Source organism: Rhododendron vialii, chromosome 13a (assembly GCF_030253575.1).
Source record: "Rhododendron vialii isolate Sample 1 chromosome 13a, ASM3025357v1".
Classification (NCBI taxonomy): Eukaryota; Viridiplantae; Streptophyta; class Magnoliopsida; order Ericales; family Ericaceae; genus Rhododendron; species Rhododendron vialii.
Window position 1 is genome coordinate 27,476,206 of NC_080569.1, and position 6,717 is coordinate 27,482,922.

Here is a 6,717-nt window from a genome sequence, read left to right on the forward strand (position 1 = left end):
GCAATCGTATGACTCCCCCACCCTTTATTACAACCTTTTCCTCAAGGTTGGGTAGCAAATAGCAATAAACTCTGGAAATCTCTCTCCTTCTGTGAGTCATAAGGCTCCCAAACTAGCATCCTCTACTGGAAGATTGGCCCACTAGACTAAAACATCAACATCTGATCGGTTCTTCCGCTTGATAAGCATCTTGAAGAAGAGATTAGGTTTAACGAATAACAAAAAAAAAAAAGACGAATAGGCACATTGCTGTCTATTTATACCGTGAGTGGTATTTGCCATGGGTGTGCCGAGTGGGCTAAAGAAAAAGGGTGAGAGGGCAGCCCCTTTGGGGAGTACTTGCCGGGTATACCCACACCGCACCTCACGTGAGAGGAGAATAGATGAGGTGAGAGGAGAATAGATATATGTGAGGAAAAATCACATACAAGTATACAACCCACACATGCATATAACACACACTCACGCGCACCGCACCTCTCTTTCTCGCACAAGAACTCTATCGCACTTGCCACACGCAAACCCCTAAAATTTTGCACAAGTGAAACCCCTCCTTCCGGCAAAGAGTTCAAATTCGGGAGTTACCATAGTAATTTGGTTTAGGAGCAAAATCAATCTTGCATAAAAATAGGAACTTAGAAACCTAATTTGAAATTCATTGTTGTTGTTGTTGGCTGACTTTGGTTAAATTCATTGGGGTATTGGAACTAGATTTGAGGTGTTCACTTTGGTATCTCAGATTTACGTAAGACGAATAGATATATCTAAAAATTAGTAGAGATTTAGACTTTTAGTGTACTGATTGACCCTAATTTTTTAAAAGAGTATTCTGACTTCTAAAACTAATATGAAACTACCCCAGTTATGGACTTTACCACCTAATGTACTTAGTTTAATTTCGGTTGCAGGATTCTTAACTAACACCAGCATATCATGTGTTCAGGTGAAGTTCTGTGGAGTGAATTGCCGTGTGCTAAGTTAAACCCTATTTTTTGGTGAGTTACGGATACTTTAATTACATGCATTTTTCTAAATTATTGGAATGAAAAGTCATTGCTTAATTTTGTTGAAAAGTGTGAAACTCGAGCCTCTTACTTCGTTTAATTGATGTTAATAATTGGGAGTACATGTGATTCTAGCTAGTCTGTCACATTGTACTCGATTTTAGCTCCCATTAATTCCCCAAAATGCTATGGGTACTGACCCATTGCGTACAAATTATGTACAAATGGCCGGCGTGTGCGGGAGGCTATAGGATCCCACACGAATGATTTGAACCGTTCAATGATTCTAAAATACTTTTTCAAGTGGTCTCATAAAAAGTTGGCTCTATTCAATATCCGTAAGTGCTTCATCGGACATTTCAAATTTTCAATCAGAAGTTGGAATTCGGAATTCTTAATAAAAATTGAAAAATTGGATCAAAAACTTACATGTATCCTTTTTTACGAGACTAGTCGAACAAATATTTTAAATTCATGGTATGCTTTCGGATTATCCGGGTGGGACCATTAATTAATAAAGGGTCGCACGCACCATAAGTACATGATATTTATCCTATGGGACGTCAGTACCCATAGTCGATCTTAATTCCTATGTCATCCCTACAACAGGACTACTCTCTCCATCCGAAATTGTTGGTCATTCTTCCTTTTATTAGATGTCCCAAAATAAATGTTTATTTTGAAAAATCAACATAAAAAGTTGTGCAACATTATTCTTTCACCATTTCTTTTCTAAGTATCATGTCAAAGCATAAAGTAGGGACAAATTGAGAAAGTTAATACCAATTATAATTCCCATCATTCTACCCATAAAAACTAGTTTTTTCAAAACGGGCAAGCAAATTGTGACAGAGGGAGTATTATAATTAAGAGATGGAATTCATGAGCACGTTATTGGGATTCTACTCAGGCTCTGAATGATCCCTTGTAAAACTAGTTGCTCGGCTAAATAAACCAAACGGCTTATTTTTTTGTCCTTATTCAATTTTTTTTCCGCATTTGTTAGTTTTTCGTCAATTTTTTGTGGGTTATTGATTCTTCTTAACGAGAGGAATCTAAAAAGTAAAAAATTATGATCGAAACATAAATTTTTTGAATAAAAACAAAAATAAGCCAATTTTTTCATCTTTATTCAAAATAATTTAGGTTTCGATCATAATTTTGTACTTTTTAGATTCCTCTTGTCATGACGAAGTAATAATCCACAAAAAGTTGACAAAAAACTAACAAATACAAAAAAAAAATTAATAAAGACAAAAAAAAAATTCATTTCGCTTATTTAGCCGAACAACCCTTGGTATTTTCGTTTTTATTAAAAAAAAATTTGATTATAATTTTTTACTTTTTAGATTCCTTTCGTCATGATAAAATAATAATTCTCAAAAAATTGATAAAAATTAACAAATACAAAAAATAAAAATTGAATAAGAACAAAAAAAAAAGTCAAATGGATTATTTATCCGAATGAGATAAGATAAAGTAGACAAAGAATACAAAAGCTAATATCATAAACGACTAGGTTTGTGGACAACAAGTCAATCAAAGCCCGGGTAGTCAAGATGACTACGGACCGACATAGCTAGACTGGGCACGGGCCGGGAGACTACCATGGGCTGGCCTGTTGCAGGTATCTCGTGCATCCATCTAACTAGAATGGGTCACAAGCACGAATTTGATCAGATTGGGTTCATAAAAATTTGATCAAATACCGAACATGATCATGACTTTCAATATTAATTAAACTCGATGTTTTTTTCTATAGACAACAAAATTTTTATTAAAAACTTGATAAAGAGTACATCGAGATGAGACCAAATACTAGCCACAGAGGATATGACATAGTACAAAGCCATGGAAAGGAAACAAAATAAAATAAAAATACATCCAATGGGAAAATTGATTGAGGCATAATGAAACTCGATGTTGATAGGTACTAAGTCTTGAAATCTAATTTTCTTCTTTTTCTGTGATTTCCTTTTGCTCTTCTTGTTAAATAAATAGAGTCACACATCGCTTGGAAGTAGAATAGGTGATCACTTAATAACATTTGAGACCTTTTTACTTATTGTCAATTGATTTTGCGATGGATGTAAAGTTTCTACATGATATCAGAGCGGGTCCCCTTCCACTTCACATTTTATAAAATTCATAATTCACACCCCATGATGATAGACCAGCAAAAATATTGTACGATGATAGGACTTATAAAATTCACAATTCACACCCCACAATAACAGACCAGCAAAAATGCTATACGATAATAGAATCCAAAAAGTGGTCACACATGACAGACCTCAAATACGGCTGCACGTGATGAGAGATGTTAAGGAAATAGAGTTTCCACATCGCTTGAGAGTGAAATGGGTGATCACTAAATAACATTTGGGACCTCTCCATTCATTGCAAATTAATTTTGAGGTGGATGTAAAGTTTCTACACTTCTTTCCTTTCCACCCCATCCATGGCTTGCATTCATTTCTTCACCTCTCCGCCGAGCCTAATCAAAATCAAATCCATTATCACCTAACCAGCTCAGGATATATAGAACCAAGGCTCTAGATCTAGCGCTGATATTTTGTGGCTTAAAAAGAAAGAGAAGAAGTAGATGGCTTCGAGGGGATCAATATCCTCTAAACCAGAAGGCATGCAAAATCTTATTGATTGCTTACCCATAGCCATACGGCATCTACATTATACAAGTAAAAGGAGCTAGTTGCGAGGAAAGGAGATAACAAAATTACTGGAATAAAATGTGAGAAAACATATGCCCCTAAAATTCTGAAAATCAAGACAATACCAAGTTGGATAGCAATCGTATGATTCCCCCGCCCTCTATTACGTACAACCTTTTCCTCAAGGTTGGGAAGCAAATCTCTCCTTCAACGAGTCATAACTCAAAAGGCTCCCAAACTGGCTAGCATCCTCGGCTGGAAGATGTTGGAGTTTTTCAAAATAAAATTGAATTTTAGTTTGGAATTTTTGGAAAGTACTGAGTGAGATTTTTGTGAAAGGTTGCTACACATTTTCACATGAGTTGTGACTTTTTGTAAATGATTGTAACACCCATTAAATTGGGGTGTGTACGTTTGGAAAAAATTGTAATTGTTAGGAAGGGATGTGAGTCATGAGGTGCCTCAAAGAGGCATGATCCTTCCTAATTATTTGTTTAAAGGGTGCCTACTAATAGGCATGTTCTTTCCATTAATTGTCTTCAATAGACATGACCATTTCTTATGGTTGTTTACTAGAGACACAACATTTCACACAATGGTGCTTATAAGTCTATAAATAGGCTATTTGTAAAGTCAGTCGATAGATCGAAAAATTTCATATTGAATTGCTCTCTCTCTCTACACATTCTCTTCCTAGAATGGCAAACCGATATTCTATTATTCCACATAAATAAAATATCAGTCCTTGGTTCTCTTACATTCGCTTAGCGGATATTCTGTTTGTCTTTGTTTGTGCAAACGCAGACAGAAAAAACCTAGAGTTTGGATTTGATTTATCTTGAAGACGGATTTGCTGTAACCTGGTGCACACCTTCTGGTGAGGGCAAATACTGTCTTTAGGAAAAGCATTCTCCTAACGCGACTCGAATGGTTTCTATCGTTTCCAAATCTTGAAGAGACGACCCCATCACTTTCATCATTTTAAAGACTGGATTTCCAACACAAATTGGCCCAGTACTAGACTAAAACATCAACATCTGCTCGGTTCTTCCGCTTGATAAGCATCTTGAAGAAGACGAATAGGCACATTGCTGTCTATTTATACTGCGAGTAGTATTTGCCATGGGTGTGCCGAGTGAGCTAAAGAAAAAGGGTGAGAGGGCAGCCCCCTTGGGGGTACTTGCCGGGTACACGGGCCATGAGGGGAGAGACGAATAGATGTGAGGAAAAATCACATACAACCCACACATGCATACAACACACACACAGTACTCCTGCGCAATGCACCTCTCTTTCTCGCACAAAAACTCTATCACACTCGCCACACCCAAACCCCTAAAAGTTCACACAAGTGAAACTCTTCCTCCCGGTAAAGAGTTCGAATTCAGGAGTTGCCATCGTAATTTGGTTTAGGAGCAAAATCAATCCTGCATAAAAATAGGATCGTAGAAACCTAATTTGAAATTCCTTGTTGTTGTTGTTGACTGACTTTAGTTAAATTCATTGGGGTATTGGAAATAGATTTGAGGTTTTCACTTTGGTATCTCAGATTTACGTAAGAGGAAGAGCTATATCTAAAAATTAATAGAGTTATAGACTTTTAGTGTACTAATTGACCCTAATTGTTTAAAAGAGTATTCTGATTTCTAAAACTAATACTCCCTCATTTTCTTTTTAAGTGTCTTGTATTCCATTTTGGATAATTCCTAAATAAGTGTCCTTTTGTAAAGTTAGTGGATAAAAGTTGGTATATTTTCTATTTTGCCCCTAAAAGTAAATTCTTTTTTGAAAAGTTGATGAGTAAAAGTATAATGATGATGTGTCCATCGAGGGTAAGTGTGGAAAGTAATATTTTGGAGGAACAATTATGTTGACTCCTAAAACTGCGTGAAAGTCAAATTGAAACATTTCAAAATGGACGGAAAGAGTATGAAACTACCCCAGTTGTGGACTTTACCACCTAATGTACCTAGTTTAATTTCGGATGTAGGATGCTTAACTAACACCAGCATATCATGTGTTTAGGTGCAAGTTATGTGGAGTGAATTGCCGTGTGCCTTCAACGCAACTTTTTGGTGAGCTACGCATGCCTTAATTACATGCAGTTTTCTAAATTTTTGGAATAAAAATGTCATTGCCTGATTTTGTTGAAAAGAGTGAAACTTGAGCATCTTACTTGGTTTAATTGATGTTGATAATTGGGAGTACATGTGATGGCTTGTTCATAAATTTTACATGTGTTACTATTAAAATTAGACTATGGCAATGTATTTTGAAAACTTGAATCTTCTTTGTTATTGGTGCATGCTTGTAATAGTATGGTTCGTTCAAACGGTATTCTGAGCACTAGGGGACATTTAAAGAAACTAGTGACATGAGGTTATAAGGTACGTTGGAGATGCAGCGAGGCACCACTGGTTAATGATATCATACCACTCTTCAATGTGGTCGCTGCCCAACTGACTGGCAACATATACCGTTGAATTATATTATTGCTTGAATGTGCAAAAGTGAAAGAGAAATGAAAAATTTATCTCCTGGACCAAAGGAATGAGTGTTGGGATTAAAATGCATGTTACTAGAAATTCAATGAAAATATTTGAATGTGTGTGTGTTGTTTTACTCATGAACTGTTATATGATATGAAGTATTTCCATGGTCAATTTTAGTATATGTATCTCACCCGAGTTGACTTATGCAAAACGTTTTACATTTTTCCAAGAAAAAGCATGTCTAGCCATCGACTCATCAATGCTCGTCGGTGCTATGTAGACAACCATAAGTAGCCTAATGGTTTGTAATTATTATACTTGTACACTTAAAAGCTCTTATACTTGTACACTTAAAAGCTCTGTGACTAATTATGTTATTTATTGTACACTTCTGCATACCCTTTCTAGCATCATCGTCATTTTAAAACATGCATATACTCAAAAAGTATGGGGTGGGGAAAATGCCATGACAATAACTTTCATCTCCCAATTTTGCCCTCCACCAGTCACTCTCTCTCTCTCTCTCTCTCTCTCTCTCTCTCTCTCTCT